Source organism: Lolium rigidum, chromosome 4 (genome assembly GCF_022539505.1).
Source record: "Lolium rigidum isolate FL_2022 chromosome 4, APGP_CSIRO_Lrig_0.1, whole genome shotgun sequence".
Classification (NCBI taxonomy): Eukaryota; Viridiplantae; Streptophyta; class Magnoliopsida; order Poales; family Poaceae; genus Lolium; species Lolium rigidum.
The window spans coordinates 53,166,627-53,191,117 of NC_061511.1; the positions used below are offsets into that span (position 1 = coordinate 53,166,627).

Sequence of the window (24,491 nt, forward strand, 5' to 3'; positions counted from 1 at the left end):
CGGGGCGCCATGTTGGGCATCGTGAGATGGCGAGTCACGAAAGGCATATATAGTTAAAGAAGATGACGCGAAGGAGTAACTAATGAGTTTACCTCCTTGATGGCGTCGATCTCGGCTCACCGTCGATACAAGGGCGGCGGTTGGGGGCGTCGATGCGACCGGTTGGAGCTGCGGCGGCGGTTGGAGCTGCGGCGGCGTTCGGTGGAGCCCCGACGCCGGCGTCGGGTGGAGCGGCACCGTCGGCGACACGTGGAAGCTTGAGTTGCTGCCGCTGATGCTCGGGCACATGTATCGGCCCCACTTGACCTCCCGCATTCCAAGCAGCTAACCCCTCCATCAACCCGGGGGGATGATCTCGCCGGATCTTCTCGTCCAATAACTTCTTCATCATCTCCGTGTTCTCCACAGGCTTTTCGGCCACCAGCTTCTCTAGTGTCTCCACCTTCTTCTTCAGCTCCTGAACCTCGGATTTATCCTTAGCCGATGACCTCCTCTCCAGCTTTCTCGTCTTGGCATCCGATCCGTAGTACTCGGATAGCTTCATACTTGTGCCAAAGCCGGACACACGGCCACCCGACGTCGGTGGCTTGTCTAGCTCCCTCTCCTTGTATTTGTTCATCGCCCCGTTGAAAGGCGTGTCCCACGGTTCCGTCGACCCCCGGGACGACGGGCCAGCCTTCGTCAACTCTTCATCCTTCGTACAAAGGAACTTAAGGTTAGCCGATACGTCTCCAACGTATCGATAATTTCTTATGTTCCATGCTACTTTATTGATGATACCTACATGTTTTATGCACATTATATGTCATATTTATGCATTTTCCGGAACTAACCTATTAACAAGATGCCGAAGAGCCGATTGTTGTTTTCTCGCTGTTTTTGGTTTCGAAATCCTAGTAAAGAAATATTCTCGGAATTGGACGAAACTTTCGCCCAGGGTCCTATTTTTGCACGAAGCTTCCAGAAGACCGAAGACCTAACGAAGTGGGGCCACGAGGTGGCCAGGAGGGTGGCCGGCGCGGCCCAAGCCCCGGCCGCGCCGACCTATCCCCCGGGCCCCTCGTGTGGCCCCTCGCGTTGACCCTCCGCCTACTTAAAGCTTCCGTCGCGAAAACCCCGCACCGAGAGCCACGATACGGAAAACCTTACGGAGACGCCGCCGCCGCGAATCCCATCTCGGGGGATTCAGGAGATCGCCTCCGGCACCCTGCCGGAGAGGGGATTCATCTCCCGGAGGACTCTACACCGCCATGGTCGCCTCCGGAGTGATGAGTGAGTAGTTCACCCTCGGACCATGGGTCCATAGCAGTAGCTAGATGGTCGTCTTCTCCTTGTTGTGCTTCATTGTTGGATCTTGTGAGCTGCCTAACATGATCAAGATCATCTATCCGTAATACTATATGTTGTGTTTGTCGGGATCCGATGGATAGAGAGTACTATGATTATGGTGATTATCAATCTATTGTTCATGTGTTGTTTATGATCTTGCATGCTCTCCGTTACTAGTAGAGGCTCTGGCCAAGTTTTTGCTCTTAACTCCAAGAGGGAGTATTTATGCTCGATAGTGGGTTCATGCCTTCATTGAATCTGGGATCGTGACAGTGAGGTTCTAAGGTTGTGATGTGCTCGTTGCCACTAGGGATAAAACATTGATGCTATGTCTAAGGATGTAGTTGTTGATTACATTACGCACCATACTTAATGCAATTGTCTCGTTGCTTTGCAACTTAATACCGGAGGGGGTTCGGACGATAACCTCGAAGGTGGACTTTTTAGGCATAGATGCAGTTGGATGGCGGTCTATGTACTTTGTCGTAATGCCCGGATTAAATCTCACTATATTTATCATATCATGTATATGCATTGTTATGCCTTTCTCTATTTGTCAATTGCCCGACTGTAATTTGTTCACCCAACATGCTTTTATCTTATGGGAGAGACACCTCTAGTGAACTGTGGATCCCGGTCCTATTCTTTACATAGCATACAATTTACTCGCAATACTTGTGTTTTATTATTTTCTTGCAAACATCTTCCACTCGATACGCTTAATCCTTTGTTACAGCAAGCCGGTGAGATTGACAACCTCACTGTTTCGTTGGGGCAAAGTACTTGGGTTGTGTTGTGCAGGTTCCGCGTTGGCGCCGGAATCCCTGGTGTTGCGCCGCATCACATTTCGCGACCATCAACCTTCAACGTGCTTCTTGGCTCCTCCCGGTTCGATTAAACCTTGGTTTCTTTCTGAGGGAAAACTTGCCACTGTGTGCATCATACCTTCCTCTTGGGGTTCCCAACGGACGTGTACATTTACGCGCATCAAGCCTGTTTTCTGGCGCCGTTGCCGGGGAGATCAAGACACGCTGCAAGGGGAGTCTTCACTTCTCAATCTCTTTACTTTGTTTTTGTCTTGCTTTATTTTATTTACTACTTTGTTTGCTGCACTAAATCAAAACACAAAAAAAAATTAGTTGCTAGTTTTACTTTATTTACTGTCTTGCTCTCTATATCAAAAACACAAAAATTAGTTACTTGCATTTATTCCATTATCATGACTAGTCATGTAGTTGTTACTCTATCACCTGAGGAATCGATCTTTACCTTTAAACAAGGGGGTGAGGAGAGTTTTGAGAAAGCTTGGTCTAGAATTTTTGATTCATATAGTAGAACTGAACCCAAAATGCCTCTAAGTTTGCTTCTTAGTAACTTTTATTTTGGTCTTACTCTTCGTTATAGATACGCCCTAGATGCTGTAGTAGGAGGAGATTTCCTCCACTGTGATGGAGATCAAGCTTTTAATGCCATAAAAAAATTAGTCACATCATCTGGCTCTGCTAGTAACTTTGATTTATCTCTATCTAGCATTCTTGATAGATTGAACACTCTTGAAACAAATATATCTTGTTTAAAAGGAGGGTACAACCATATTCGCGAATTTTATGATTATGTTCCACTAAGCTTTGAACCTTCAATGTGGGTGCCTACTATAAAAGTTACCATTTGTGATGAAATTTTTTATGCCCGCTGTGATATTATGTCCGAATTCTGCCTTATGCCTAAAAGCATTTATGAATCTTTGCCACTTTGGGAACTTAATGAAGGAGGAGAAGGAATAACTCTTACTGATAATTCTGTTATAATTCCTAAGGGAATAGCTGAAGGTGTTTTCACAACCTTTCTTGGAAGAACGGTATCCACTGATTATCTTGTCATTGAATGTGTAGGGACAGGACAAATTACGCTAGGAAGATCCCTGTTGAAACTCATGGGAGCAATCATAGATATGGGGAAGGGCACTTTAAATTTTACCTCTTCGCCAGGATGCGGTCATGTATTCCCTAAACCAAAAAGTAAGAAGAGTAGGCTCAAAGCCTCTGGTAAGAACGTCAATGCTCCATCTCTCGATGTTACTTGATTTGCACTTTCTGCGCCTAGCTGAAAGGCGTTAAAGAAAAGCGCTTATGGGAGACAACCCATGTTTTTACCTACAGCAATTTTTTGTTTTGTTGAGTCTTGGAAGTTGTTTACTACTGTAGCAACCTCTCCTTATCATGTTTTTGTGCCAAGTAAAGTTTCTATGTCAAAGTTGATGTTATATTTGGGATTACTGCGCAGAAACAGCATTGCTGTCTGTCACGAATCTGGGCACAGTTCCCTGTAGAAAATTCGAAAAAATCTGCCAATTTACGAGCGTGATCCTCAGATATGTACGCAACTTTCATTAGTTTTGAGTTTTTCCAATTGAGCAAGTCTGGTGCCATCTCTAAATTCGTCTTTACGGACTGTTCTGTTTTTGACAGATTCTGCCTTTTATTTCGCATTGCCTCTTTTGCTATATTGGATTTATTTCTTTGATCCACTAATGTCCAGTAGCATTATGCAATGTCCAGAAGAGAAAATAATGATTGTGTCACCTCTGAATGTGTGAATTATTAATGATGCACTAACCCTCTAATGAGTTTGCTTGAAGTTTGGTGTGAAGGAAGTTTTCAAGGGTCAAGAGAGGAGTATGATATACTATGATCAAGAGGAGTGAAAGCTCTAAGCTTGGGGATGCCCCCGTGGTTCACCCCTGCATATTTTAAGAAGACTCAAGCGTCTAAGCTTGGGGATGCCCAAGGCATCCCCTTCTTCATCAACAACATCATCGAGTTCCTCCCCGAAACTATATTTTTATTCAATCACATCTTGTGTTCTTTACTTGGAGCGTCGGTTTGTTTTCGTTTTTGTTTTTGTTTGAATAAGATGGATCCTAGCATTCACTTTGTGGGAGAGAGACACGCTCCGCTGTTGCATATGGACACATGTGTCCTTAGGCTTTACTCATAATGTTCAAGGCGAAGTTCCTTCTTCGTTAAATTGTTATATGGTTGGAATTGGAAAATGCTACATGTAGTAATTCTAAAATGTCTTGGATAATGTGATACTTGGTAATTGTTGTGCTCATGTTTAAGCTCTTGCATCATATGCTTTGCACCCATTAATGAAGAAATACATAGAGCTTGCTAAAATTTGATTTGCATATTTGGTCTCTCTAAGGTCTAGATAATATCTAGTATTGAGTTTTGAACAACAAGGAAGACAGTGTAGAGTCTTATAATGTTTACATTATGTCTTTTATGTGAGTCTTGCTGCACTTGTTCATCCTTGAGTTTGCTTCAAATAACCTTGCTAGCCTAAACCTTGTATCGAGAGGGAATACTTCTCATGCATCCAAAATCCTTGAGCCAACTACTATGCCATTTGTGTCCACCATACCTACCTACTGCATGGTATTTCTCCGCCATTCCAAAGTAAATTGCTTGAGTGCTACCTTTAAAATTCCATCATTCACCTATGCAATATATAGCTCATGGGACAAAATAGCCTTAAAAACTATCGTAGTATTGAATATGTACTTATGCACTTTATATTTTATTAAGTTGCTTGTTGTGCGATAACCATGCTTCTGGGGAACGCCATCAACTATTGTTGAATATCATGTGAGTTGCTATGCATGTCCGTCTTGTCTGAAGGTCTATCATTTTAGTGGTTGGAGCATGCAAAATTGTTAGAGAAGAACATTGGGCCGCTAACTAAAGCCATGAACCATGGTGGAAGTTTCAGCTTTGGACATATATCCTCAATCTCATATGAGAACAATAATCATTGCTACATGCTTATGCATTTAGGAGGAGTCCATTATCTGTTGTCCATGTTGTCCCGGTATGGATGTCTAAGTTGAGAATAATCAAAAGCGAGAAATCCGAAATGCGAGCATTCTCCTTAGACCTTTGTACAGGCGGCATGGAGGTACCCCTTTGTGACACTTGGTTGAAACATGGCATGCGAAGATCCGGTAGTCCAAGTTAAGTAGGACGAGGTGCGGGCACTATTAGTATACTATGCATGAGGCTTGCAGCTTGTAAGATATAATTTACATAACTCATATGCTTTATTACTACCGTTGACAAAATTGTTTCATGTTTTCAAAATAAAAGCTCTAGCACAAATACAGCAATCGATGCTTTCCTTTTGAAGGACCTTTCTTTTACTTTTATTGTTGAGTCAGTTTACCTATCTCCTTCCACCTTAAGAAGCAAACACTTGTGTGAACTGTGCATTGATTCCTACATATTTGCATATTGCACTTGTTATATTACTTTATGTTGACAATATCCATGAGATATACATGTTATAAGTTGAAAGCAACCGCTGAAACTTAATCTTCCTATGTGTTGCTTCAACACCTTTACTTTGATTTATTGCTTTATGAGTTAACTCTTATGCAAGACTTATTGATGTTTGTCTTGAAGTACTATTCATGAAAAGTCTTTGTCATATGATTCACTTGTTTACTCATGTCATTACCTTTGCTCTGATCGCTGCATTCATTACATATGTTTACAAATAGTATGATCAAGATTATGATGGCATGTCACTTCAGAAATTATCTTTGTTATCGTTTTACCTGCTCGGGACGAGCAGAACTAAGCTTGGGGATGCTGATACGTCTCCAACGTATCGATAATTTCTTATGTTCCATGCTACTTTATTGATGATACCTACATGTTTTATGCACATTATATGTCATATTTATGCATTTTCCGGAACTAACCTATTAACAAGATGCCGAAGAGCCGATTCGTTGTTTTCTCGCTGTTTTTGGTTTCAGAAATCCTAGTAAAGAAATATTCTCGGAATTGGACGAAACTTTCGCCCAGGGTCCTATTTTTGCACGAAGCTTCCAGAAGACCGAAGACCTAACGAAGTGGGGCCACGAGGTGGCCAGGAGGGTGGCCGGCGCGGCCCAAGCCCTGGCCGCGCCGACCTATCCCCTGGGCCCCTCGTGTGGCCCCTCGCGTTGACCCTCCGCCTACTTAAAGCTTCCGTCGCGAAAACCCCAGTACCGAGAGCCACGATACGGAAAACCTTACGGAGACGCCGCCGCCGCGAATCCCATCTCGGGGATTCGGGAGATCGCCTCCGGCACCCCGCCGGAGAGGGGATTCATCTCCCGGAGGACTCTACACCGCCATGGTCGCCTCCGGAGTGATGAGTGAGTAGTTCACCCCTGGACCATGGGTCCATAGCAGTAGCTAGATGGTCGTCTTCTCCTTGTTGTGCTTCATTGTTGGATCTTGTGAGCTGCCTAACATGATCAAGATCATCTATCCGTAATACTATATGTTGTGTTTGTCGGGATCCGATGGATAGAGAGTACTATGATTATGGTGATTATCAATCTATTGTTCATGTGTTGTTTATGATCTTGCATGCTCTCCGTTACTAGTAGAGGCTCGGCCAAGTTTTTGCTCTTAACTCCAAGAGGGAGTATTTATGCTCGATAGTGGGTTCATGCCTTCATTGAATCCGGGATCGTGACGAGTAGGTTCTAAGGTTGTGATGTGCTGTTGCCACTAGGGATAAAACATTGATGCTATGTCTAAGGATGTAGTTGTTGATTACATTACGCACCATACTTAATGCAATTGTCTGTTGCTTTGCAACTTAATACTGGAGGGGTTCGGACGATAACTCTGAAGGTGGACTTTTTAGGCATAGATGCGGTTGGATGGCGGTCTATGTACTTTGTCGTAATGCCCGGATTAAATCTCACTATATTTATCATATCATGTATATGCATTGTTATGCCTTTCTCTATTTGTCAATTGCCCGACTGTAATTTGTTCACCCAACATGCTTTTATCTTATGGGAGAGACACCTCTAGTGAACTGTGGATCCCGGTCCTATTCTTTACATAGCATACAATTTACTGCAATACTTGTGTTTTATTATTTTCTTGCAAACATCTTCCACTCGATACGCTTAATCCTTTGTTACAGCAAGCCGGTGAGATTGACAACCTCACTCGTTTCGTTGGGGCAAAGTACTTGGGTTGTGTTGTGCAGGTTCCGCGTTGGCGCCGGAATCCCCGGTGTTGCGCCGCATCACATTTCGCGACCATCAACCTTCAACGTGCTTCTTGGCTCCTCCTGGTTCGATTAAACCTTGGTTTCTTTCTGAGGGAAAACTTGCCACTGTGCGCATCATACCTTCCTCTTGGGGTTCCCAACGGACGTGTACATTTACGCGCATCATTAGCTCATTTGGCTTCATTGCCTAATAAGATGAGCGAAATAATATAGAACTATCCTTACCAGGTACTTCTCGAAATCCCTCACGACTTCGTGATCCGTAATAAATTGCCCCGTCTTCCAGTCTAAGTAGTAGCGGGACCGGACAAAGTTCCTAGCCTGTTCATCCTGGATTTTGTGCCAGGGGTTTTCTTTCCCAGACGTACCATCTCGGCATCCTCCTTGTCCCAAGTGGGCTGTTTTCCTCGGTAACCGCCGCTTCCGCAATGGTGGGTCCCTAAGTTCAAATCCCGCATTTTCTTCCCCCAGGCGGTCCATTTTTTAACAGCGTCACTCTCTAAGTAAGACTTGAATGCATTAAAGTCTTCTAAGGAGAGCGACGGGTCTCGGCTACTTATCCTCTCCCAGCTTTCACCGGCCTCGATCTTTCTCTTCAGCCGGTTCTTCCAGCTGCTCAAGGCGGTGCTCATCTTCGTGAGAGCTAAAGAGTCCACCTTCTTATTGAACGGCTCCGGGAACGTGTATCGTTGGTGAAGCTTCTGGAGGAGGGATTGGACGATAGCCTCGTTCTCCTTGCTTCTGAGGTCCTGAGTTAGGATCGGCACGGTTTCACGAACGATGCACCCTAGTTGCATGCCGTACCCTTTGGCAACCCACGAAGGCTCCATCGGTAGGCCACTTTCGGAGACTACCGTGACAGCATCGGTGACGTTGGCGAGCACTTGCGGCCTCCGATCCCTCCTTGGCCTCCTCGCCGTCCTCTTCTTCTTACCCTCCTGAGGGTTGCCGCCGCTATCACCTTCCGTGCGGTTGGCCGCGTTCTCTTCACCGGTCGTCTCTTCACCGGTCTGGGCGGCGTCGTCCCAGGTATCGTCATCGTCGCCGGTGTCGGCGGCAGTGTCCCGGACCTCTTCCTCGGAGGCGGCGTCCCGGCCCTCTTCCTCATCATCGGGCGACTCGGCGGCGGCCTTCCGGGGATGCTGCTCGTAGCCCTCCCAGAAGTCCTTGTTGGCCTCTCTCGCTTCTTCGTTCGGCTCCTGGGCTTAGAAGTGTTGCCCGACATGTTTATTTGCACTTCATAATAAAGAGGGAACAAGTTAGTACAAAAGTCAACCAGAAAATTCGGCATGACTTTTGCTAATTTTTCTACGTAGGATTGCCCATTTCTCAACCGAAACGGAAGTTAATCAACGCTTCGGGAGAAATGGGCAACTCAATGAAATCCCTGCAAAAATATCCACCATATATCGACCATACAAACTTGCCCATCTACAATACATCAAACAAAAGCCAACATAAACCCGGAGCATCTATTTCAGCATATTTTTTAACTCTGAAGCGGTACAACAACAATGACTTTCTTAACCTGGAGCATCTACCACCTGGAGCACTACCACCTGGAGCAGTACACAATCTGGAGCACTACACAACCTGGAGCACTACAAAAACCAGAGTACATTAAAGCTAGCACTTCAAACCAGAGAATTCAAATAGTAGCATGAGCATGAGCATGAGCATGAGCATGATCATTTCATAAATGAATTTCATAAATGAGCATGAGCATGAGCATGATCATTTCATAAATGAATTCAAATAGTAGCATTTCATGTACTAGTAGCATTATAGAGCATAAACAAGCATACAAGATTATAGAGCAAGCCAACCAGTAGCTACTGCCAACATGTGACTTCAAATGAAAATGCTATTATTCCAGGTATAATTAAATAGCAGAAGCTTGAGCATCATATGGAAATGCTAGTGACTTCAAATGAAAATGCTATTACTCATAAATATACATTACAAAAGGCAGTAGCTAGTGACTTAATTTTTTTATAAATTCAAAGAGAATTATACCAATAGCTAATCAAATTTTAGTAGATAATTACTTAAATTTAAAATGGCAGTATAGAGCAAGCCAACCAGTAGCTACTGCCAACATTTGAGCATTATATACATTATTTCCTACCATCTGCATAGAAGCATTACATAAACCCTTTTATTCATCATTGCATGGAAGCATTACATCAACCCTTACATTACATAATTATTCAGACAACCTAGGACACACTAAAACTAGATGGCTGAAACTACAACTAACTACAACAAACTAGGATACCAAATCTTTGATTTTTTTAATGCCCTTCCTCAGCCAGGCACAAGATAACTCCAGCTTTAACCTTTTCTTCAAGATTTGGTTCTACATAGTAGGGCAACACCTCTCGTGGGTCCTCCTTCCCTCAACCGATGCTTATACTTTTTCAGTTTGATCTTGCCCTTAGGTCTGGATTTTGGAACTGGGAGAACTTCCGTAGTGTATGTGAACACACCTAGCTGGTTCAAGCCATCTCGTCGCTTCTTCTTCCCTAAACCCGGCAGCGAAGCTTCCCTCTCTTGCACACTTCTCCTACGATACACTAGCAACTCCTTGTCTGCCCTACCCATAGAAAAAGTCTTGGAAAGAGTGGCATCCCTAGAGCCGGAGGCACCAAGGGAGCCAGTGCTCCTCCTCTTTGCACTCCGGGACAGAGTTGTCCATGTTTGGTGTGGTTTTCGGGTTCACTACACTAGGCATTTATATAGGATGGAGGGCATGCACGAGAGGGTATGAGAACACAAGCTGAACGAGTTGTGTTACATAGGACAATGCCATCAGTTTCTTTTTTTGAATTGTGATGTCAATCCACAAGAGGGAGAATATTCTCCAAAATGGGTCGGAGACAAGCCATTGGGAATATTCCCCAAAATGGGTCGAGAGAGCCTGTCCATTCTTGCTAGGCGGAGGCATTTTTGGTTCGGAGGAATATTCTTGCTAGGGCAGAGGTGGCCGGAGGTGAATTAACCCAAGCAATTTCATTTTCTAAACCTAGGCGGTAGCATTTCATTTTATTAACAAATCCTAGGCAGTAGCATTTCATTTAATTAACCCAAGCATTTTCTTTTTGTAAACCTAAATTTTCTACTGCCAACAAAATAGCAAGAACTTTATTAGCTCTAGTGCAAGCAATGAATTAAAAAAACAGCAACCAATGAATTAAAAAAATAGCAAGCAATAAATTAAATAGCATTTGATCGCATCATTTGCATTTACATTTAAACCAGTAGCATCATTTGCATGAACAAGAGAACCTAAATCAAACAGACATCCAGCTCACCCAAAAATCAAACAGACAAGCAATGAATAAAGAAAACAAAAGCTGCTATCACAAGCAATTTGAACCGAGTAGCAATTTATGGCAAGCATGAGCATGAGCAAGCATTTTTTCATTTCATTATTGTTATGAGCATCAAGCATGCCCACAAGCAGCACCAATAAGCGATGAGCAGTTTATGGCAAGCATGCACTGGTTTAATTACTCGTAACACACTAAATAGTATTGGCATAATCATGCACTTGATAATTGCAATATGGTTGTTCATTTAAAAAATACTACTTATTGCTATATCAACCGAGTACCTACTTCATTTGCAAGTAGCATTAGGCATTTTCATTTGCATTTGCATTAGGCATTTGATAGATGGATCAATCATGTTGCTTTGTCCCTTGTTTCGTTCCATTTGACCACAATAACTAGCGAGGAACCCTAATTTGCAAACAGAGACTATGAACATCAAAATTCATAAATTGAATGTCCACACAAGCTACAGCGAGCACTACATCAAAATTCATACTTGACTATATGTATATGCAACATTGTCAATTGCTCAATCAAAATTAAGTACATCACCGAGCAAGAAGTTAAGAAAATTGAGAACCAAATTGAGAGGCATAGGGGAGAGGGAGGGAGGCACGGGGGAGAGGGACAAGTGAGTGGGGACGGGGGAGAGGGCCTCTCACCGAATGGCGGCGGCGCAAGGTTGCGATGGTGGCGGCGTTGTCCTCCTCGTCCTCCTCCTCTGCGGCGGCGTGGCGGTCCTCCTCCTCCTCGATCTGCGGCAGCGGCTCGGGCTCGGGCGTCCTGCTCGGCGGCGGCGGCGTGGCGGTCCTCCTCCTCCTCGGCGGCGCTAGGCGGTGGCGGTCCTCCTCCTCCTCGGTGCTAGGCGGTGGTTGCGAGAGCACAGTGGGCGCGCGCTAGGTTTTGGCTCGTCGGGGAAGAAGCTGGCTGTTGTGAGGGGGAAGAAAGGTTCGAGTCGATTATTTCACCAAGTGTCTAAATTCTGTGGCGCACCCCTCCATGTGCGCCACGGAGTAAGCATTCTGTGGCGCATCAACTATGACATGCGCCACAGAATTCCTTAATTCTGTGGCGCACCTAAAGGGGCGTGCGCCACAGAATTTAGACACTTAGCAAAACAAAATGGTTTACTGCTGTGTGTCGACGGTTACTTAGCACTAGCCCGAGTGGTTAAGGTCAATGTTACCCCATTAGTAGCCGAGGTTCGAACCTTGGCTGCTACACAATTTTTTTCTTTTTTTCATATTTTAGTTACATTTCAATAAATAACACAACATTATTTAGTAATTAGTAGAGTATTATAAATTACTTGTCTCATACAAACATGTACGTTCTTGTTTCTCTCACACACACATGCATGTACTTGTCTAACACACACTCACACACATGTGATAGACCAAAAAAAGATCTTCTTCGTCCCGGCTCCGAGCTCTAGCGTCTCTTCGCAATCTTCTTGCCCTTTCGGTTGTTGGCGGTTGAATACTTTATGCCGGCCACCTTGAGATTTCTTCGCGTGAACGGACAACCTTTAGAGGGTAGGGAGGTCTTCCTTCTTACTTTACTAGTAGTAGGCATGTCGAAGTGCCTGTCGAATTCCTCCTCCATCTTCGGGTCACCGTTCTTGTCCAAGTCTTCCTCGTTGGCGTCTCCTTGCATTCCTATGATGCTCCTCTTGCCCCTCCTCACGAAAACACGGCTAGGCCTCGACGGATCGGTGATGAAGAAGCATTGGTCAACTTGGCTACCGAGTACCCATGGCTCATTTTTCGCGGATGCGTTCTTCGATTTTGCATCGGGTATAACCATGGTTGTGAAATATCGGCCTTCTTTTTCGACCTTCTTGGCCCATCTCACACGAAACATTGGCACCGTCTCTCCACGAGTAATTGAGCTCCCATATCTCCTCGATCCTTCCAAAAAATCTTTCCTTGACATTAGTCTCGTCATCGGCGTATGACAGCATAGTTACTCCTGAGTTTTGATTTTCACTATTTCTGTCCTTTTCCTCGGTGTAGAATCTGTAACCGTTGATGTCGTACCCCTGATAGGTCCTTAGGTTCTGCGCGGGTCCCTGTGATAAGGTGTATATGAGTTTTTCATCTTCGGTAGAAGGCGTATTTCTACGTGCTTCAGCCCGTTGAGTTTGCTTGAACCAACGCGTGAAGCTGGAGTTGTGCTTTTTGGTTACGTCTCCCATCTTCCTCGGCCGGCCCATATCGATGTAATTCTGCTCGACCATGCTTTTGTGCTCTTGCACGAAAGGTTCGGTCAGTTTTAAGTGTTGTAGCGCGACCCGGTGAGCCCTTTCAAAGTCGTCGCGTCGATTTTCAATGCCGACATGGACTGAGCGGTAGCCCTCGCGGTGACCGACTCCAGCGAGCCTCCCGAGGTGCGTCCTGGGGGGTAGACCAACATGATCCTCGTCGTCCTCGGTGCTTAGATAATTCTGCGGAAGGAGATGCACTCGTAGGTTAGAAACCCCTTGGCCATGCTTGCGTACGGGACGGGCCCTATTGCGAACGTATCCTTTCATGACACCGTTACTGCCTTTCGAAAGGCATCATGTTGTGGAGGAACGTTGGGCCGAGCTGCTTGATGTCTTCAACGACATGGAGAAGGAGATGGACGCATATATCACAGAATGCAGGCGGGAAGTAAATCTCGAGCTCACATAGTATCACCACGATCTCATCCTGTAGCATCTTGAGCTGCCTCACGCCGATCGACTTCCTGGTGATAACGTCAAAAAAATTGCATAGGCCAAACAGCGTATCACGGACGTGCTCGTCCATTATGCCTCGGATCGCAACGGGAAGTATCCGCGTCATTAGCACGTGGCAATCGTGAGACTTCATCCCGGTGAACCTCTTCTTCGCTACGTCCGGATATCTGCTTATATTCCCCGAGTAACCGTGAGGAACTTTCACTCCTAGGAGGCACCTGAAAAGCTGCTCGAGCTCCTCCGGACTCGTTGTGAAGCGAGCAGCGGGAAGCTGCACCGCGTTCTTCTTGGCCCTTTTACGGAGACGTTGAGTCCCTTCCGTCACGTTCATCATCATCATCGTCGTCGTCAGTATCGGGGGCTTGAAAATCTTTCCTGATGCAAAAATTTTTAAGATCATATCTTGCTTTCGGTCCATCCTTGGACTTTTGAGTTGCAAAGAGTGCCAAGCAGACTCTCGGTAACGTTCTTCGTAATGTGCATGACATCGAGGCTGTGGGGCGTGTGGAGGACCTTCCAGTACTCCAAGTCGTGGAAAACAGATCTCGCTTTCCATACACCGAGCAGCGGCTGCGGCTTCGGTCGCTTCTTTCCCGGCGCTGGGCACTCCTTCCAATTTTCGGAAGATCATCGATTTCTGCGCCGCTCCTCGGGCGTGGGGGTCCATCGGGCTCATCTTTACCATTGAATAGATCACCGCGTTTTCTCCACGGGTGATCCAAGCGAAGCCACCTTCGAGCACACGGGTAGACGGTTTTCGAGGACCCGGGATCCCTTGGTAGTTGTAGATGCGGGGTATCGTCCATGCACTTCACACGGCCGTTGAATCCGTGGCCCACCGGGCGGATACATATGCGTAACCAGGATAGTCCGTGACCGTCGTGATCAACGCGGCTCTCATATCGAAATAAGTTCTAGTGTAGGCGTCCCACGTACGGGGTGGCGTCTTCCACAACGTGTCTAACTCCTCTTTCGGCAGCCCGAGATACAAATGCATGTCGACACCTGGTTGTTTCGGCCCCTGAATGAGAATACTCAGGTGTATGTACCTTTGCTTGGTGCACGGCCACGGGGGTAGGTTGTAAGGCCATACAAACACAGGCCAGGTGCTATGCGTGCTACTGCGGTTGCCGAACGGATTGAGTCCATCGGTGCTCATACCCAGCCTGATGTTCCTTGCGTCGCCCCGAACCTAGGGAAGGCGATGTCCAATGCTTGCCATCTGTCCGGCGTCGCGAAGGGTGTGTCGGCATATAGCCCATCTCCGGATCTTCTTCGGGCTTCTGCCTTTCTGCGTGCCATTGCATGAGCTTTGCTTCCTTAGGGTCCACGAAATACCGCTGCAGACGGGGAGTGATAGGAAAGTACCATACCACCTTTCGAGGTACCTTCTTGTTCCCAACCTTGTACCGTCAGTGGCCACACACCGGACATGTGGTTCTGTCCTTGTACTCGCACCTATAAATCACACAATCATTAATGCAGGCGTGGTATTTTTCGTGCGGTAGGTCAAGGGGACACACGACTTTCTTGGCCTCCTCGGTACTACTTGGCAATGTGTTCCCCTCCGGGAGACGATCGTGCCGAATTTTAAGTTCTTGCTTGAAGCTGGAATCGGTCCACTTGTTCTGCGTCTTCATCTGCAGGTAATCAAGCGTTACATGCAAGCGTGTATCCTGCGGACGACACCCAGGAAAGATCGGAGTCATCCCGTCTTTCTCCATTTGCGACAGCTTGGCTCTCTCTCTAGCTGCAACTCTATCGTTGCTCGTCTCCTGGAGGAGAAGATCTTGAACATGAGAGTCCCGCAAGGCCGAAATTAGCGGGGTCGCGCCGGAATCTTCTTCTTCATCATGATGATGTTCTCCGCCGGCATCTTCTTCTTCATGATGATCTTCTCCGCCGACTTCTTGTTCATGATGATAGTCCCCGTCGGCATGATGATAGTCTTCTTCATGATGATAGTCATCTCGCTCTACATGGTCTTCATGCGCACCATTTGATGGGGCCGGCCGCGCCTGGTTGTCTTGCATGAAACCGCGCCTCAGCGAGTGCTCCTCCGGTTGTCCGGAATCGGGGTTGATCCGGCGCTCGAGTTTGCATGATCGACACGGACATCTTATCCGGCGCCTATTGTTCCGAATCATGTCCTCCTTCGCGTCTATCTTGTATCTAGAGATTCGAGCGGAACTCATCGAGAGGACCATGCTTGCCTGCAAATGGTATACATAGAACAGGAAATTAGAACCGCACCAAATGCACACACATGCATGGGCCGTACCTCTCCTCAAGGTATTACATGGAGCGGAAAAATTCGGCATGACCTCTCCTCAAAGTAGGACATATGGGTAGTGCAAAACTTGCCGAAACGGAAATGAATCAACATTTCGGCAAACATCCATGCACCACACCGGCACACACACACAAGCACTTCACCTGCAACAACCATCCATACACACGACGGCCACACAAGATCTACAAGCATATGCATGTCTCCTCGAAGCATATGTATGTCTCCTCCAACTACTCACCTTCTAGATTCGATACCGAGACGAGACCGCGATCGATGAGTTCGAGAGGAGGAGAGAGTATGGAGAGCCTTCTCCTCAACTCCAATTAAGTATCAACCAAACTAAGTGCAATAAATACCAAAGCAAGTGAAAAGTAGAGTCAAAATAGTATGAGAGAGAAGGGGGGGACGACCTAGATGGAGGAAGAAGAATGGCTTGTGTAGTGTGGTAGGTGGGAGGTTGGCTCACTTTTGTATATCTAGTTCGCTAATTCTGTGGCGCACCTGTACGTATGCGCCATAGAATACCTTATTTCTGTGGCGCACGGGCCAAGCTGCGCCACAGAATAGCCTATTTTTGTGGCGCACTGTGGCAGTGCGCCATAGAAAATCTTATTTTTGTGGCGCACCGTTGTACATGCGCCATAGAAATAGTAAAACCAATGATTGGGGGTGTCAGCTGGTGGGGCCCACCATGTTTTTGTGGCGCACGGTTCCTCGGTGCGCCACAAAAGTAAGCTATTTCTGTGGCGCAGCATGCTTGGTGCGCCACAAAATAATATTCTGTGGCGCATTTTCCTTGGTGCGCCACAGAACTAAGCTCTGCCTATAAGGGTTTTCCTACTAGTGTTGTGCAAGGTACAAATAAGTTTAGGTGGAACCTTCACATAAAAAAATGGGTTTTTTATGTGAATTCTTTATACTCGCCTTAATTCCACAACTATGCTCCAATGTGAGTAAGAAGCGAAATTAGGTCTTTCGGATCAGACGATGGTAACGCCTAACGCCATGCTCCACCTCCGCGTGGTCAAGAGGTGGATGAGCATGGTTTCTACCGTGTCATCGTCAACGAGTCTTGACGGCATGGCACAACGTGGTACTGGCGGAGGATGTGTGTTGATACGTGCGTAGGGCTATGTGAATCTCTACCCTGATGATGGATCGAAGGTTCAACGGCGATGGCGGCTTTGTCTATGGATGAATCCATGAGGTTGGTCATTATCTAGTTGAGAATTCCTTCCTTCATAGATTATGGCATTATCCAAGTGTTATATTTAGTTAGTGCCCTTTCCGTGTACCCGTTTCATATTTTGAAAACAAATACAAATGCAAATATGGATGTTGTCAAGTACGAATGCGGAACGAATGCCAATCGAATACGAATGAGGAGATGTTTTTTTCAATTCTAAATGGATACAAATAAAAAAATAATAGGCTTATGTCCTACCGTGAGTCAACTATCAGATATAAATATACTGATGCGTAAAATAGTAGTTTCAACTTCAATCATAGAAAATTTCTTTTGACCACTTTATGAGTTTCTAAGGTTGGATAATTTACATGCCTGGCTAGAATTACTAAAATAGGCAAACATAATTTTATTCGGATACGGATATGTCCAGTTCCATATCCATATTTTCTTCAGTATTCATACCATATTTGTATTTATTTCTAAAAATTACAAATATTTACTATATCCATTTTATTTAGCATGACCATTTTCAGGAAGACACTAGATGTACCATGGGTCGAAAATGCTCCAAGGAAGAATACAGGAGGAAGACAAACTGGGGGCACGATGGCAATCCAGGAGGAGTTGTCGCTTGTATCGTTTGGTTCGTTGTACAGTACAAAAATATCTGAACTCAGAGTTGAGTAGTTGACACATAAAGTTTCAAATTTGATATAATTTGTTTTGACAGAAAAAAGCCCCAAATTTGATACTACGTCTACTACTTCCAAACCGAATTTTGGTCCGAAAAGAAACCGTCGCTGTGCATCCCACGTCCTTTGCACAAGCCCACCCCAACGGTTGCCTGGCCCGGCGATCCAACGGATGGAGTTCTTCCTGGAGAACCAATCTGACGAACACACAGAGCCAGAGCACCCGCGGTCTCCGTGTCCCTCTCCCACATAGACGGCGGCGGCCGTCTCAGGCTCCTCGTGCCGCCCTTCATTCTTGCGCAAACCCGAAGAATCTCTCGATTTTCCTCGTTGAATTGCTGATTTTGCTTCAAGATGCCGACCCGTCGGCGATTCCGTTGTTGTCTCCATGGCCGGCAGCCATCCACCCACGGAGCACCCACCACCTCTGTCAAAACTTGGGCTTGTAGAGACGATGGGATCCACGTCTGTCCATTTCTCCCCCCAAACCCTAGACCAGGTACGCGTCCTCCCTTCATCCGGACGAAATTCCTCAACGGACCACGGATTCTCCTCTTGCCCTCTCGCCTCGCCTAATTTTGTACTACATCATTTTGTTTGCAGGTTGGATCGGGACCTCCTCTTCTCTTACCCTTACTATTGTTTCTTGATTTACCTCGAGCTAGATGAATTGCACTGCCTGATTGTCGAAGACTCTCACTGTGCACATGTGGCGTGGCCTTGTCGTAATCTTGGTGAATATATTTTTCGTAGGGTACGGGGAGGTGGCCGCATCGCCATAAATCCATTGATCTTGTGTCCTACAAGCCTCCCAGGGAAAGGATGGTCCACATAAAATTTTGACCTGGGGTATTCAATAAACAATTTACTCTAAACTTTTATACCTATGTATGACTTATTTTATTATACCACAGTGTTAATAGCTTCCTCGTTACACTATTAGCATAGTTAATCAAATATGAAATCTTACAAATATTAGTTTATCATTGTTTGTTACAATGTACACTAATTATTAGAGTTACTTGTGGTAAACAAATGTATTTTAAAACAAAACAATGTTATTTCTACTCTACATTGAAAAAAATATGCACCTTATTTTTTGCTTCTACATTATTGTTTCAATATCTTTAATAGTTTGTTAGATATATCTTTTTATATGTCCTAACAAATATCTCAACAGGAAGATTTCTAGTGTACCATTATGTAAGAAAAATTGTCGATACTTTTGGACTATAAATTAGACCATTTGTTTGATTGTCTACTGGTTTTTTCGTGTTCGTCTTTTCTTGCAAGTTAAAGTGTGTTCGATAATAATCTGAGAATGCATACACTAGGTATATCTAAAATTACTAATCACTAATTATCACCACAATATGATTAATTCTCCAAATTTCTCTTACACACCACTTGCTAAGATCATCAAGATGTCTTTGGTACACAAAGATTTATTTTCATGTCACTTTTTCAAATAAATATGCATAGTATTAAAAAAGAAAATTTAATTACCATAAACTTCACTTTAACTACAAAGCTTCCATGAGAGAGAGAGAGAGAGAAAGAGAGAGAGAGACTATAAGAGCATCTCTAGCCGCGTTCCCCAAAGAGTCCTCCAAAGTATTTTGGGGCGCGCCGGATATTTTTTCGTTCCCAGTCGCGCGCCCCAAAGGCCCTTTTCGTTCGGCTAGTCATTTTTCCTTGCTTATGTGCACATCTTTTTTCTTGACAATGAAGCTTTATGATGCATATCCTTCATTCTTTTTTTATTTATTTTCTTCGAGCTTGGCTTGATGCACCTCCTTCGACTTATATACTCCAATGGAATACTCTGCTGGAACAACTGTAGTAGGTAAGAGCAACTTATGCAAGGTACAAATAAGTTTAGGTGGAACCTTCACAAAAGAAAAATGGATTTTTTCTGTGCATTCTTTATACTGGCCTTAGTACCACAACGGTGCTCCAATGTGAGTAATAAGAAATTGTAGAAGCTAATCTGGGTCTCTCGGATCAGATGATGGTAACGCCTAACGCCGTGCTCCACCTCCGAGTGGTCAAGAGGTGGATGAGCATGGTTTCTACCACGCCATCATCAGCGAGTCTCGACGGCATGGTGCAGCGTGATATTGGCGGCAAATGCCTGTTGATACGTGCGCAGGGCTATGTGAATCTCTACCCTGAATCTCCACCATGAAGACGGATCGAAGGTTCAACGGCGATGACAACTTTCTTAGCGTGCACATGGGGTGTGCGCTGTGAGTCCGCTGAACCGTATGTGGCTTATGAATCGCCATAGGACAGCCCTGTGATCAGCTGTGGGTTGTGGTTTAGAATCCAGGGCACAAGGGCACCGGATGTCTTGATCACCCCCATTGTTAAGTGTGTAGGTGTGGTGTCAGCTAGAAAGGTGGCTTCAGGTTGTGTGATGTATGCATTTCCCAGTCATTATTTGTTAAGAAATCTATATAAAAAGGGGAAGGTCGGAAGTTTCAACCTCCTTTCTGAAAAGAAAAAGAGATTTCCATAACCATAATGAGTTCACTCCACTCTATTTTATAGAAACATGTAAGAGGGCGGGAATCAAAGTACCCAATGGTCAGTGTATGTGCTCTCCCTCATGTGGAGGCTTTGTCGGATAATTCCCTATTCTTTTAACCACAGGAACATCTAGGCCGCGAAGTAAACGCCAATTCGAATTAGAACTTGGTTGGTTACAGCGCGAATACTTTTCAGAGATGGTTAAGAGCGTGTGGGAGAGAAATTTAGATGGAGTTAGTCCCATTCAAAGGTGGAATAATAAATTATGTTTGTTACATAAACATCCTTGTGGTTGGGCGCGCCATTTAGCGGGTTTTTAAAAAAAGGGGAAGCTTCGCTTGTCAACTTTGATTGACGAGATAGAAGACCTCATTGAGGTGTGGTTACTATATACGCAAGAGATTGAATTTAAGAGCCACTACAACGCACATATGGCTTCCATGTTGAGAGAGGAGGATCTGAAATGGTATCAACGGTCTAAGGTAAAATTCATCTTGGAAGGTGATTCGAATACAAGATACTTTCACTCTATCTCTAATGGTAGACATCGGAAGAAACTTATTCATTCTCTTGTTCAGGATGAGGGTATGATTGTTGCCATGAGCAACTCAAATCTTATATTACCAGTTATTATACAAATCTCTTCGGGGAACCTGAGGAAGGGAATCTTCTCTTTCTTAATAGATGGCCCCATTTTGCTGTTCTCAGAGCGAGCCACGTCACCTCAGCAAGAATTTGCACTACGTCTCATTGTTTCGAGCGTTCCCAACGGTTTTTGCAACCGAGACCGACACGGCAGGACCGAGGAGCCGAACCTTCCTCGCCAGACCCACCGCACGAGCGGAAACAGGGGTCGAGAACCACATGCGTCCACCAGATGGGCCGACCTAAGGCAGCCCATCAACAGTTGGACCGAGGTTCGCTTGCGGAAAAAAAAGGGTGCACGACGGTCTTCGTCTTCCTCGTGGCGTTCCTCCTAAAAAAATAAAACGAGACGCGGAATCTTTGTTCGTCTTCCTCCGTCACCGCCCCCATCTCTTCTCCTCCCCACGAACTTGAAGCGGTGATTTAATACTCATGAAGTCACCTCACAATCGGAGCATTCAACGAGTGAAAACTGCCACTGGAGCTCACCCGCCGCCGTTTCCCCCAGCTTAAAAAGCAGGCCGTGGTGGTGCCATCCGCCTCCACTCCAATCAGGGTAGCCTGCTCACGCCGCCACCACGCCCAACCACTCTCCGTCCTAATTTATCATTCCTTCTTTTACAATCCCTAGATCCCTCAATATATCTTTCCAATCTAACAAGTTCATCACTAATCATGCAGGTTGATCTCCGGCTGGAACTGCTCGACGTTGGACAAGCACCCGATTAATTCCATTGGATTTTGCCTGCTGCTACCTCAGGACATCCGGATTCTTTGGATTTCTTGGCTTCTGGTCGCATTCTCGGATAGATGTGTGGTACTGTATTGTATATTCACGTCCCCTTCCGATATCTCCCGTTCCTCTCCTTGACCGTTCCTCCTCCTCTATATATTATATACACCCTTTCCCTGTATTGTTCATTTAATTTTGTTTTTTGTTTTGTTTTTGTTATCGATCACCATGTTGTCTTTATTCTCGAATTCAGGTTGGCCTTCTTCCCCATTGCCAAGCACCATCGCCTGAGCTGTGCTTGGAATTGGATTGCATAGTACCTATGGTGGCTGATTATTTGGTGCATTAACGTCGCATCCATCGAGGTGTCATGCCTGGTTGTCCCAGCAAGTACGCAATGGCCATTCAATTTACTTAGCAGTTAGCACTGGTTATGGTTGTGCATCTCTGTAGCCAGGTTAGATTGCATTTTCTGTTATCTTCTAGGTGAAGTTCAGGGAAAGATGGAAAGTTAATTAGTGTAGCTTTTAGACAGATATATTGGAACTTATTCACATGTCTGTCCAATTTCTAGAAGCAACGGAAATTGAATCCATAATGGGGATCACAATACTGCATGGATTCATGTCAAAAAAAAATACTGCATGGATTACACGCCTCAATTGTTATGTTCCAATTGCTGGCTACATATTTTCTTAGCCAGGCTTAAGTATATTTACTTACAAGCTATGTGGTATGTCTGAATTGGGGCAGAGCTGTAGACATTGCCAGAGATTGCATACTGTCAGGATGCATCTATAACTCAATGTATAGAGCATGGAACGTACATAGCTATGTAAAATTCTGTTAATTCGTGTTAAGTCTTATTCTTTAAGGATAATTTAAAACTAACATCTCTACTTGGTGCTAGCAACAGAAACGACCCAACTTGGTCCCTAGCACCGGAAGTAGAAGTTTGTAACATAACTATATAATATAGATAGAGCAGCAATATGTTGTTATAGTTACATTCAAATTCTCAGAATTATTATCCATCTCAAATATGTATTTGTTTAACTCTATGTGCTTCAGTATTTCTTCGTGTAAAAGACCATGCTTGGTGAGCTCAATTCTTACTGACAATTTTTTTCATTTTGTTATAAGATGAAAAATGGCACAATATTATATCTAATAGACTTCTATCCTTGGATATAAATAAAGTTTTCTTCCCAAGAACTATTTCCGATTGTTCTTTCTTTGAGCAAAATATCCACTACCAATTTCCGCAGCATCGCGCGGGGTATCATCTAGTTTCTCTATGGATGAATCCATGATTCAGGATATTCCCCAGGTTGCACAATTGACATAATTTTAACCAAATTGACAACCTGAAAATACGCACAAGCCCTATGAACTGGGACGGAGGTACTACAATATGTTCAATGACCACAAGATTATCATTGAGCTTCTTGAAACCTGTACACCCTGACGGTATGTACATAGTTGCGCTAAAATGTCTACCATATATGTATGTTAAATATGTTTATTCTTGAATAATTGCTTTCTTGCATTTTTGGTCAGTGCATCCCCTGCACCTCAAAGTGTGCATTTTTTTGACCTTATGAACAGAGACATTTGTACACTAGAATCCTTTGAGGTGATTCTACTCGAGTGGTCATGGCCTTTTAAGGAGTTCAAGGCTTAATCACCAATGAGCCAAACCGAACCTATTTCGTTTTTCTTGCTTGGGAACGAGACCGACATGAGATGGACCCTCGGAGGAAGTTCATCTTCTATCTCGACAATGGGTTTCACACTACTTACTCCCAGTACACTCACCTGTCGAAATCTTCATCTTCTGACTCTGAAGAGCTCCCTCCCACAGCTGCCGCTGGTGATGCTACGTGTCTCTCTGATGACCCACAAGTATAGGAGATCGCAACAGTCTTCGAGGCAAGTAAAACCCAAATTTATTGATTCGACACAAGGGGAGCCAAAAAATATTTAGAAGCTTTAACAGATGAGTTGTCAATTTACCTGCACCTGTATAGACTTGCTCACAATAGTTTATCAGTAGTAAAAGTTTTATAGCAGTGGTAGTAGTGAAGTAACAACAGTAATAAAATGATAACAGGAGTAGCGATGATTGCAGTAGATAGCAGAATTAAAATAATGTAGGCACATGGATGGATGAACGGGCGCTGCATGAATGAGATAGTCCAAATAATAGCAAGACATAGGCATTGCAAATAATCATGATATAAGCATCCTAGTATAAAATAATCATAGACGTGTGTTCCTATTTAGTCGTGTGTGCTCGCAATGCGAAACTTGCACGACATCTTTTGTCCTACCAGCCCATTGCAGCGGGGCCTCAAGGAAAACTACTGGTAATTAAGGCACTCCTTTTAATAGAGTACCAGAGCAAAGCATTAACACTCTGTGAACACACATGATCCTTACATCATAGCCACCCCCTCCGGTTATCCCAATTTCTGTCACTTTGGGGCCTCGGGTTCCGGCAAACAATATGTGTATACAACTTGCAGATATGATCAAAAACAATAATTATCATCATGAACCAATAACATGTTCAGATCTGAGATCATGGCACTCGGGCCCAAAGTGACAAGCATTAAGCATAGCAAGTTGCAACAATGTCAAAAATACTAACAACGGATACTAGGCACTATGCCCATAACAATCTTATAGCTATTACATGACCAATCTCATCCAATCCCTACCATCCCCTACAGCCTACAACGGGGAATTACTCACACATGGATGGGGGAATCATGGATGGTTGATGGAGAGGCGTCGGTGATGGCGATGGCGATGATCTCCTCCAAATCCTCGTCCCGGCAGGGTGCCAGAACGAAGTTTCTGGTCCCGGATTAGGGTTTCTGGTGGCGGCAGAGCAGCAGAACTCCTTCTGGAAAAACATCGAACCCCCCGGTA

General features: G+C 44.8%; 1 long non-coding RNA gene across 1 annotated transcript; it reads left to right on the plus strand.

Annotated features, from left to right (window-relative positions):
- Positions 1 to 21,207: 21,207 nt before the first annotated feature.
- Positions 21,208 to 22,079, plus strand: LOC124706710. The gene is made up of 3 exons (XR_007004542.1): positions 21,208 to 21,377; positions 21,503 to 21,638; positions 21,808 to 22,079. It is a non-coding gene; the product is annotated as an uncharacterized LOC124706710 (long non-coding RNA).
- Positions 22,080 to 24,491: the final 2,412 nt, after the last annotated feature.